Source organism: Mustela nigripes, chromosome 2 (genome assembly GCF_022355385.1).
Source record: "Mustela nigripes isolate SB6536 chromosome 2, MUSNIG.SB6536, whole genome shotgun sequence".
Classification (NCBI taxonomy): domain Eukaryota; kingdom Metazoa; phylum Chordata; class Mammalia; order Carnivora; family Mustelidae; genus Mustela; species Mustela nigripes.
The window spans coordinates 149,096,597-149,109,127 of NC_081558.1; the positions used below are offsets into that span (position 1 = coordinate 149,096,597).

The window sequence follows — 12,531 nt, forward strand, 5'->3', positions numbered from 1 at the left end:
AGGAGTCTCCACCATCTCCACTAATGATGCTAGCTACTGGATCACAAAATGACTTCTCTTCTGTTAGGGAAAAGCCCATTTAGTGAAAATTTCATCAAGCACTGTGAAATTTGCACATCAATTTCAGAATAGTCTGTTAAATATGCCTTGTTGTAATCAAAAAGCTTTATTCCTGTCCTAATCATCTCTTTTCCTTCCAATGTTACTTAGTATTTCATTGCATATAAAAAAGAAAATCTTGGCTCTACATTTGGTAAAGGACAAAAGATATATAGCTCCACAGAATTAGATCCTATACTCAAGTGCTGTGATTGCAAAGAATGTTTTCTGGGTTTTTCACTGCTGGTGGAAGGCAGCATCAGAAACACTTTATAGATAAGTTTTAATATTGCCAAATGTTGAAGTTTAAATTATTTTAAAATTAATTTTTTTGTCTAAATATAACTTAGTATAAATATAACCTTCACCAGTTTCGGCAGATGACAAATCTGGATTGTGAAATCTTTGTTTTGCCTTGCTTTGCTTCTTTCATCTTTTTTTTTTTTTCTTTTAAGTATATGCAGTAACTCAAACCAGACCAAAAATGTTCCTAACAATCTGTTTTGGTGAATAAGAATAATAAAAATGATTTCTAATTAGTACAACAAATGTGCTTATTCTCAAGTTCCCAAAATGGTTTGTTCACCAAATTATAAAGACACTTTTAAAGCAAATTATCCTTCCCAATCCTTGTTTTATAATCAGTAGAAAAATCAAGTTGGTAGATTATTACATAAAAAAGCTTCTAATACAAACATTTGGAAAAGTTGGATGAAATACAAGAAGTTCATTTTCTCAGTACATAGAATAACTTGATAAGATAAAAAGGCAGAATCTCAGGTGCTAAAACTCAAGAGAGTTCTGAAAACCAATGGTGTGTGTGTGTGTGTGTGTGTGTGTGTGTGTGTAATAATACTGGAGGTACTCAAGGAGAAAGCATCAGTACTATTAATCCAGAGACTTGAGTTGTTACGTTCCTGTAGGGAGTGAAAAGTAGTGTCATTGGAACCGTGCTACTTGAGACATCAGCAAAAAGTCATAAAATTTGAATGGCTGGACATTCCATTAATTATTGGCTTTAGAATATGGGGGGAGGATTATCAAATACTAATGGAGGGACCCACTCACAACTCAAGGTACACAAAACTAGCGGAAAAGCCAACGGTGCTAAAACTCAAGTTTGCAACCAAAGTTAACATAACACATGGAAAAAAGTGTATCCAAGCAAGAATCAGGAGACATGACAAACAAGATTTGATCCCATAGGATTTTATGTAATAGAATAATAATTCAGTTTCTAAGTAAGCTGGAGTCATTTGTGCCAGACCAGTATTTTTTACAGGAATAATAGAAAAGGTTGAATAATAACAAGAATATCTTGGAGAGATATTTGGAGATATCTCTTGGAGAGATATTTAGAGATAGTACTGGAGGACTACAGGTCAATGAAATCCAAGAGGGTCTGGATTTTGGAGATGGTAGAACCATGGAAAAATGAGATGACTTTTTGCAGCAGCCTTTTCTCTGGCTTAGTTGCTGATTTTGGGAACCAGATGAAAAAGTGAAGAGTTCAAATTTGCCCATGCAGAAATATCCTTCTAGAAGTAGAAAAACCATCATAGATTTTAGTGGTCTAAAAAGATGGAGAGATAAAATTGGAGACTTGATGGTTTTCTCCTCTAGACATTTGCCAAATTATGAAGCTACATAAGAGAGCACACTGAAGGTCTGCCAAAGACAGAGCTCAGAAAAGCAGAGCAGAATTGTCTGGGAACCCATGATACCAAGGAGGCAAGGGCTAAGCATCAAAAATTTCCAGGAAGAGGAGCCTCAGGACATAAGATAGGCTCCCAGTTGAATGCTTTAGAGGGCTATGACCTAGAGCAGAGATGAATGAGAGGTAGACTGAGCTCCATGAAAACTGCAGCCCAATTTTGAATCAACGTAGCTTCTGATTGAATTCATGTGCTCAGCTCCACTCTATCAGACTTGTGAAGGAAGCAATAAATCCTGATGGAGGAATAGAATATACTCTGGATCTCTACGATTTAATTTCCACAGCATTAGGCATTCAGTCAAAAATAACTTACCCTTTTAAAAGTAACTGTCTGGGGCTCCTGGATGTCTCAGTCAGTTAAGCCTCCGACTCTTGGTTTCAGCTCAGGTCATGATCTCAGGGTGGTAGGATGAAGCCCCGGGTCAAGCTCCCAACTCAGCATGGAGTCTTCTTGAGGTTCTCTCTCTTCCTTTCCCTCTGCTTCTCCCCCACTCTCTTTCTCAAATAAATAATCTTTAAAATATAATAAAAAAAAATACATGTCCATTTTCCAGTATATACAATAGTAGTATATTGCACATCAATACATATCTATAGAAAATAATACCCCAAAATTTCATATTAGAGTTGTTTCAAGAGTAGAAACTGGCTGAAAAAATAATGTAAGGGATTAGATTTATATATAATATTTAATTTTAAAAAATTCTGGACAAATTAGTGAAAAATTAACCTCTATTTAACCTTCCAGGAAGTATGAGTGTTTTATGTTTCCAATGTTCTTTATATTTGCATTTTTTAAATAGTGATGAATATGTACTAATGGTAACTTTCATTTTATTCCAATTCCAATTTATCACAACCCTGAAATTAAAGGAATCAAATTTAAGTAGTTATTGACATAAGAAGCCAAATAATATGCATATTCATGAATAGGACATAAAATTAAACATAACAATACAAGTGATTAGAAAAAATGCTAAGAAAAGGAATGATTAAATTTGACTGTGTGTCATAATGCTAGATATTTTTATCCAAAGTATTACTCAAAGTTTATGGAACTTTTGTAGAAAATCTGTCTAAGAATAAGGGCTCAAAAACTTTATTATCTAGCAATGTATTTTTATATCTACCATAAATTAGCAATTTCTCTAAAATAAACTATAATAATTCAGAATTCCACCCTGCTATTTCTGTTGCTTTATCATTCATAATAAACATTTGTTTTTTGTGGGGGAAGACTATTAGAGAACCTCCAGCTTTTTCTCTCTCTCTTTCTCTCTCATACCCTCTCATGGCCCTGCTCTTGAGACTTGATGCACACCATTTTGTTCTTTTTGTGTATGACAAAAGATGTGGAGAAAAATTTATTGACAAATCAAATTCTAGAATATTCATGCCAAGTAAATTCCTTGCCATTGTCAAACTGAGTCTCATGATACTTGGATCACACCCAGGATTGTTACACCTTTTGAACTTGCCTCAGTTGTCAAACTCTCCCTATTTTAAGATCTGACTCTAAAGTTGGTTAATTTTCCTCCAAGTTCAAATTAGAAAAAGAAGTCTAGAACTAGGTGCTAGCTCCTTCTCTTTAGCTTCAGGATTTTCCGGTAATTTATTCATAAATAAACAATAATAAATGAAATAACTCTTTCAATTGCAATATATGTTGCCTCCAAAATCCAAGTTATAGCAGCCTGTCCTTTATCTTTACAGAGACTTTCCAGCAAGACCCAGACTGCTGGACCTCAGAAATTGTAAGAAGGCAGCAAGCACCTCTGTTTTCATAGAATTGAACTCCAGTCTTCTGGCACGCATTTTGCATTTGTCTTATCAAGATTTCTTGGTAAGAAATTTGCTCATGGTTTGCAATGTTGGTGAAAGAGGAAATTTGAGGGGCTTTTACATGGTTCCTAGTATCGTATCTGTCACTCAAAGATTTGAAAAGGCACTGTTAAAATTTGCTAAGTATATTTATAACAATTATATACCCAGAACTTAAGAGAATAGCCAGACAATAGTTTTGAGGCATGAATGAGGCATCAATGAAGTTGGTCAAAATTCCTTTCATTTGATCTACTTAAGCCTTCATTCTGACTGGTGGACAGAAGTGATACCTGGAACCCAAGGATTCATGTCTGTTCAAGTCCATTTCCAACAAAGCCTGAAAAGTCTGGTCATTTCTCTTTTCCCAGTATGTAGTTACTTGGGTAAATGGCCATATAACATTTTGGGAGAGACTTTTTTTTTCTTTTCTTTTCTTTTTTTTTTTGTACATGCTTGTGAGATTTGCACCTGCCCTTTCCTCAAAAAAGCTATCCGTTTTTTTCAAGGGCTCTAGTCTGTGAATAGATGAAGGTTTGAGATTTGGGTGAAAAGCCACGGCTCTTAAGTCAGATTTCTTTTCACTAGACTCTTCTTTTTAGGTTAAAAAAATCAAGTAGGATACTGGTAGACTTCTTATTTTGGCGGGGGGAGGGGGCGGGTGGGACCCAGGGATCAATAATCAATTACCCACCACCATATTTGACTGTGACTTAAAGCTTCTGATGACCACATCTAACCTTTAATCAGTTATTGTAGCCATGTCTGTGCCTCTGACATTTAAGGGCTGCTAGGAGGGATCTACCACTCCAGGACCCCATCTTAGCATTTTAAATGAAGCATTCCATTTCAATAGCAGTGTCTCCTACTAGCATCCCAAGTCAACAGAAAACAGTTTCCAGAACACTTATCTAAAATGACAGGACAGCTCTCACTAATGATTTTTTTTTTTTAATTCCAGTAAAGCTAACAGACAGTATTATATTAGTTTCGGGTACATAATATAGTGATTCAACAATCCTATATGTTACTCAGTGCTCATCAGGATAAGTGTAAACTTAATCCCCTTCAGCTATTTCACTGATCTCCCCACCCACATCCCTCTGGTAACCATCAGTTTGTTTGATACAGTTAAGAATCTGGTTTTGGTTTGTTTCTTTTTTTTTTTTCCTTTCTTTATTTGTTGTGTTTCTTAAATGTCACATATGAGTGAAATCATATGGTATTTGTCTTTCTATCATTGACTTATTTTGCTTAACATTATATTTCTAGATCTATTCATGTTGTCACAAATGGAAAGACTTCATTCTTTTTTAAGGGTGAGTGTGTGTATATATATACACACATACATACATACATATACACATACCTCTTCTTTATTCATTCAACTATTGATGGACATTTGGACTGCTTCCATAACTTGGCTAGTGTAAATAATGTTGCAGTAAATATAGAGTGCATATATCTTGTCCGATTACTGGTTTTATTGTCTTTGGGTAAATACCCAGTAGTGTGATTCCTAGATCACAGGATAGTTCTATTTTTAATTTTTTTTAAAGATTTTATTTATTTATTTGACAGACAGTGATCACAAGTAGGCAGAGAGGCAGGCAGAGACAGAGAGAGGGGGAAGCAGGCTCCCCACTGAGCAGAGAGCTGATGCAGGGCTCGATTCCAGGACCCTGGGACCATGACTGGAGCTGAAGGCAGAGGCTTTAACCCACTGAGCCACCCAGGTGCCCCTATTTTTAATTTTTTGAAGAACCTCCATACTGTTCTCCAGAGCACTGCATCAGTACGTGTTCTCCAACGGTGCATGAAGGTTCTTTTTCTCATATTCTTCCCAATACTTGTTGTTCCTTTTGCTTTCAATTTTAGCCATTCTGATAGGCATGAAGTAATATATCACTGTGGTTTTGATTTGCATTTTCCTGATGATGAGTGATGTTGAGCATCTTCTCATGTATCTGTTGGCCATCTGGATGTCTTCTTTGGAGAAAGGACATTCATGTTTTCTGCCCACTTTTAAATTGTATTATTTGTTTTGTGTGTATGTTGAGTCACATAAGTTCTTTACATATTTTGGATATTAATGCCTAATCAGATGTGTCATTTGAAAATATCTTCTGTTCAGTAGGTTGCCTTTTAGTTTTGTTGATTATCTCCTTTAAGGTTTAGAAGCTTTTTATTTTGATGAGGTCCCAATAGTTTATTTTTGCTTTTGTTTCCCTTGCTTTAGGAGACATATCTAGAAAAATTTTGCTATGGCCAATGTCAAAGAAATTACTGCCTGTGTTCTCACCAAGGATTTTTATGGTTTCAGGTCTCAAATTTAGGTCCTTAATCCATTTTGAGTTTATTTTTGTGTATGGTGTAAGAAAGTGGTCCAATTTCATTCCATTGTTTTGCAGGTAGCTGTCCAGTTTTCCCAACACTATTTGTTTTTTTTTCTTCCATCATTACTTGTTGAAGAGACTGTCTTTTTCCCATTGCATATTCTTGTCCCTTTTGTTGAAGATTAATTGACAATAAAATTGTGGGTTTATTTCTGGCTTTGTTACTCTGTTCCCTTGATCTGTGTCTGTTTTTGTGCCAGTACCATACTGTTTTGATTACCCAAGCTTTGTAGTATATGTTGAAATCTGGGATTGGATTACTTTCAGATTTGTTCTTCTTTTTTAAGATTGCTTTGGCTTCTTGAGGTTTTTTGTAGTTCTACATGGATTTTAGGATTGTTTGTTCTAGTTCTGTGAAAAATGCTCTTGATATTTTGATAGGGGTTGTATTAAATCTGTAGATTGTTTTGGCAATAGGGATATTTTAATATTTTCTTCTAATCCATGAGCATGAAATATCTTTCTACTTGTTTCTGTTGCCTTCATTTTCTTTCATCAATGCTTTATAGTTTCCAGAGTACAGGTCTTTTACATCCTTGGTTAAGTTTATTCCTAGATGTTTTATTATTTTTAGTGCAGTTTAAAATGTTTAATTTCTTTTTTTTTTTAAGATTTTATTTATTTATTTGACAGAGAGAGATCACAAGTAGACAGAGAGGCAGGCAAAGAGAGAGACAGGGAAGCAGGCTCACTGCTGAGCAGAGAGCCCAATGTGGGACTCCATCCCAGGACCCTGAGATCATGACCTGAGCCGGAGGCAGCAGCTTAACCCACTGAGCCACCCAGGCACCCTAAAATGTTTAATTTTAATTTTAATCTTAATTTCTACTTTTCCACCAATGCATTTTTGAAGAGTCCTTTCCAAAGGACTCTTGGGAAATGCAGGGGAGTAAATGTATTGTATATGAGCAATCCATTTCAAATTCTTATTTCTATAAGTCTTCAGATTCCTTCCTAAAGCCCCAACTTTCACACAAGCGACCTGCTATGACTGTGAATTTAACTGCAAAATAACAGCCAGTGCAGGATCAAAATTTGAATTTGATTTTAGGTATCTCAGCCCTCTGACACAATTAATAATATATTTTTCTTTAGCAGAGAAATTCCACGGTGTACCTTCTCTCTCTTGAAGAATGGATTTCAGATTTTGAGTTTGTAATTCTTTTTAGGTTGTCAAGCACCATTAGAATCAAACACTTGTTCTATGTTCCTTGAATTCTTTATGTTCCTGCATATGACTCTCTGGCTATGGCTCTGGTTCCCTCAAAGACTTGCCTTATGTGACTACTTCATTGCAGGTGCCCGCTGATGAAAATTAGAAAGCTGTTTCAGGCTGCTTGTGAAGAGCCTTTTATATTGGCTGGATTTCAGAGCTTTTGGCCTGATTCAGACCAGATAACCAATTCCAGATACCTATTTACTGCAATTCTGTTTTCTAATAAGACTTCTGGAGTCATACTCTATATAAGTCAGGGTTATTGGTTGCAAGCAAAAGAAGCCAATTCTGATAGATTAAGAAGAAAATGAGCTTATTATAAAGATTTGGACAGTTGACGAATTTTTGAGAGGGATGGAGGAAAAGGCTAAAGGTTAAGATTCCAGAAATTATGCCCACAACCATATCAAAACTGGCCCAATGAGGGAATAGTCACTGCCACCAACACTGAGAACTTGATACTCAAATTTATATGACTGCCAGTGATAAGACTTTATTTGCATATGATACTAAACACACTTCTGTGCCAGGAATTCAGTCCTGGAGGCAATTCATCCCTAAAAGCCAAAGGTTTAAGTATTGAACTGACTAGTGTGGCTAGTAAAAAGGATTCTTCATGGAGCCTCCTTTTCTTATGTTGCTCACTTCTGAATCACAGTCGGGCACCAGTGAATTTAATCGGATTTACCTACATCACACCCTTGTGCCTTAAGTGCAAGAGAGGCTGACAAAATGATTTTTCTGGTTGAGGATTCAAACAGAATCATTACTTTGAGGAAGCAGAATACTTAAGTAGGAAATTCTGCAAACACAGAAAGGCTTTCAAAAATGCTAGATAATCAGAAAATATAATAAATATTCACTATTATTTATGTGCAATCTTTTGTTTTTAATATTCCTTTGTGAATAATTTTTGTCTCAAGTATATTAAGAATAATATAGAGTCCTGACTTCGATTTTATTTTGTTTTTTGGTGTTTATGTTTTCTTTCACTTTCTTGTTTTATTTTTCTTTTATAATAATTTTATACTACTCAAGTTTTCTTAACATTTTTTGGTCAAGTAGTTTAAAATTTACCCTTAAATTGACTTTCAGAAATTGAGCTGTTATTTCTCTATTACAATCAAAGAAAAGAAACCTCTCATCAGCAGGATAAAAAAAATTAGGCTATATTTACTTCTGTCATTCTATACTCTTTGTTTTCATTAGAATAATCTGGAAATTTTATACTCAAATTATTTTCTTTTTTCTTACTGTATCTTTTCTTGATAAAATAACATCTTGACACATTAGTTCATAATTATGGAAACAGTTTTTTTGAAAGTCAAATTTTCTGTATAACTTATACGTTTATTTGGTTTCATTTATTAAGTAGCTAGAGAATGTTTTTTGGTCATTTTTTTCCAGGAAGGCTATTTAGGCTGTCTACTTTCTAAATTATTGCTGTCTAAAATTCCTTTATAAAGCCTTCACTTAAGAATATAAATTCATAGGTTATAGAATACTTTGGTGACAATTATCCTCTTAAAGCTGAAGAAACTATGCCAGTGTTTCCCTCATTTAGTGTTATGGGGAATTTAATGGCACAGTGTGTGGGTATGTGTGTGTGTGTGGTTTTTAACTCCTTGTTAGGAAATTTGTTTTAGTTTTAAAAGGCTGGGAGGGAGTTTCGCCATCTGCAAAAAATGTGTGTAGGTTTTCTTTTTGTTCTGGATATTCACTTTTTACCAAGATTTATTCTCTGTATGTCATTTTTGTTAATTTTGCCTGCTATTAAAATTTGAAAGTTTGGGGCTCCTGGGTTTCTCAGTTGGTTAAGTAACTGCCTTCGGCTCAGATCATGGTCCTGGAGTCCTGGGATCGAGTCCTGCATCAGGCTCCCAGCTCTGCGGGGAGCCTGCTTCTCCCTCTGACCTTCTCCCCTCTCATGCTCTCTCTCACTCTCTCTCTCAAATAAATAAATAAAATCTTAAAAAAAAATAAAATCCGAAAGTTTGACAAAATTCTCTGTCAATGATGCTATAGGGAAATTGTCTCTCATATATTGCTCTTTTGAATAACAATGCATAACTTCTCTGGCAGATAATTTGTTACTGTTTAGTGAAATTATTTATATATTATCTTCTCACCAGCAATTCTACTTCTAGGAATTTTCCCAAAGATACCCTGGCAAAAGTATGAAGTCATTTACACAAAGCTATTTATTGTGAGATTATCATCTTGTAAAAACCTAAATGTCTTTCAATAGAGCTAATTAAAGAAAATATGGGTATATCTACAAAGAGTGGTATGCAACTCTAAAATGGAGTAAGGGATATTTCTAGATGTTAATATGGAGAGACCTCCAAGAAATATAGTTTAAAAAAGAATTAAAAAACAAGGTGGAGAAAATTGCATACAGAATGCTATCATTCAGGTCAGAAAGGAAGGGTACGACCATTATTATATATTCTCATAAAAGGAAACAATACTAAACTAAACTATAAAATGAAAACTATGGTTTCCTTTAAAAGGAGAGAAAGCATATAAAGAGTTTACATTTCCTTGGATATATCTTGATTTTTATATTTTACATAATTATAAGTAGAAATATTTTTAAAGTAATCCTTAAAAAATGAAAATAAAATTTGGGGGAATAAACAATGTATATTTAGTTGATGGCCCAGAGATTGGTCCAATGGATTTAAAAGAACAATAATTTGTATATTGCTAGCAGGATATATCTCAAGAAGTAAAAGAAATTAAAAACAGATTTTTTTGTAATCATATGGAGGTGAAAATGTTGGCATTGTTGGGGTGAATCTGCTGTGGGTATATTTTGGGACAAAAATATGAATGTGATACTTTTATTCTATAATTCTTCCATATTATTGAGAAGCAGGATTCTCAGCATGAGAATGGGGAGGTACAAATATAATATTGAAATGATGAGGTAAAATCTCTTATAATCTTGAATTGCAATTAAAAATGCCAGTGAAAATTTGTAATGTATTCTCCCTCTCTCTCTTTTTTTAGATTTTATTTATTTATTTGACAGAGAGAGAGATCACACGTAGACAGCAGAGAGATTGGGGGAGGCAGGCTCCCTGCTGAGCAGAGAGCTCAATGTGGGGCTTGATCCCAGAATCCTGAGGACCCTGAGATCATGACCTGAGCTGAAGGCAGAGGCTTAGCTCACTGAGCCACCCAGGAGCCCCATGAGTTTTGCTTTGAAAAAAAGCATTCCCTAACTCTGAATACCAAAAAGGCCAAGAGAGAATGGCCAACCCATTTATAACAAATGTGCTTAGTACCTAGATTACGTTAACCAAATATTATTTCCCACTGAAAGGAATCAGGGCTCTTTTGGAGAAGTGGCTGATTTCATGCTGCAGCAAATTTTTACAAGATTTACCATGATACTGTGTCATACCAGAAAGCAAAGAAACTCTCTAACACTACTACGGTCACATCAAAATACTCAAAAGTCAACCTAAAGAGGCTCATAGAGAAGATGGAGATTTTTAGGATTAATAAGATAATAAACAAAGTAGTGTGAAACTCTTCATAAACGTTTAAACGTCTATGATATAAAAATCAAGTTTATAGGATGTTACTCATAATTTTATTTTTAAAAAATATTTATTTATTTATTTATTTATTTATTTATTTGAGGAAGAGAGAGAGATTGAGTGTACAGTTGGGAGGGGGAGAAGGAGAGGGAGAGGTTTCAAGCAGACTCCACACTGATTGCAGAGCCCAATGCGGGGCTTGATTTCATGACCTGGAGATCATGACCTGAGCTGAAACCAGGGGTCAGCAATTAACCAGCTGAGTCACTCAGGTGCCCCTTACTCAAGCTTTTTTAAAAAAAAAGAATTATACATTTATTCTGCCTTTCCTTTACACCTCTGCCTCTGGGTAACCAGATAGCAATGAGGGAAATTTTTTAGAGAAGTATTTTAGCTAATAACTGCAGAATAAATAGTAAAATTATAGTATCACTATTTTCAAACCATAATGGATCTAGGCATTGATCATCAACTGTTTGTAATATCACAAAAAGACAAAAACCCAGACACTATATGCTTCTTGATAGAAACACAATGCTATTCATGAAGTGGCCTTGCAATACAAAACAAAACAAAATGAAAGAAAGAAAAAAGGAAAGAACACAACCTTTTTTTTTTTTTTTCCATTCAACCTTCTAGGTCCATATATTAACATTTAAGAAATTCAGAGGTTAGAAGATCTTTTATATTGAACACACCAGTAAAGTAATTTGCAAAATTCAGGCCAGGAAACTGTAGGATAAAAAACAAAAACTTTGCTTCTTCAACAAATAATCATAAAAACAAAGAGGTAGATTGGAAATCTATAAAAAAGGCACTTCAGACACATATTAAGCAATTCCTCTGTGAGGACCTCCTTCGGAACTTGATTCAAGTAAGTGGCAAAAATATTTTATAATATTGAGACTAATATAAATTCAAACAATATATTTAATATTTAATGATATTAAAGAGCTATTAAAAATTAAATTTTAAGGGTTGCCTGGGTGGCTCAGTAGGTTAAGCTCTTCCTTCGGCTCAGGTCATGATCTCAGAGCCCGCATCGGGCTCTCTGCTTAGCAGGGAGCCTGCTTCCCCCTCTCTCTTTGCCTGCCTCTCTGCCTACTTGTGATCTCTCTCTCTTTGTGAAATATATAAATAAAATATTTTAAAAAATTAAATTTTAAGGATGATAATGCTTATACTTTTAAACAGTTTCTGTTTTAGAAATAAAACTGAAATATTTATAGAGGAAATGATATGGTGTTTGAGATTTGCTTCCAAGTAAATTGGAAGATGAAACTGGTTTGGATGTACATGCAAAGTGATTAGCCAAGGGTTAATAATTGTAGCTGGGTGAAGGGTAGATGGGAGTTCAATAACCTATTCTGTCTATTTTTGCATAGGTTTGCAATTTTCAATAATAAAAAGTTCAGAAGTATCTTCTGTTTAGTAAGTCCTATAATTGTGAAGATGTGAGAGTCTACATTTGAGGTCAACTAATTTAATATGTGTTTGATTATGTTTTTCTATTTTGCCTTAGTTCTTGACAATTAGAATTCCTCTTGTATACTCTTTGAATCTACTGGATCTGTCTTTATAGGCTTTGTGTTTTCTCTTATTATACTCTCCTCTTCATAATGGCTTTTTCTCTGATTAAATTTTTGAGATTTCACTTAACCCAACACAAAATTAAATTAGACTTTTCTTCAGTATCCAAACTTTTACTCATTACTTTTATTGCACTATTTT

General features: G+C 34.6%; 1 long non-coding RNA gene across 2 annotated transcripts in view; it reads right to left on the reverse strand.

Annotated features, from left to right (window-relative positions):
- LOC132010165 (uncharacterized) overlaps positions 1–12,531 on the reverse strand; it is an 85,526-nt gene that overhangs the window by 14,902 nt on the left and 58,093 nt on the right. For both annotated transcript variants that reach the window (XR_009402184.1, XR_009402185.1), the window contains one exon: positions 2,130–2,329. This is a non-coding gene — a long non-coding RNA (uncharacterized LOC132010165). The remainder of the gene's footprint in view (positions 1–2,129; positions 2,330–12,531) is intronic.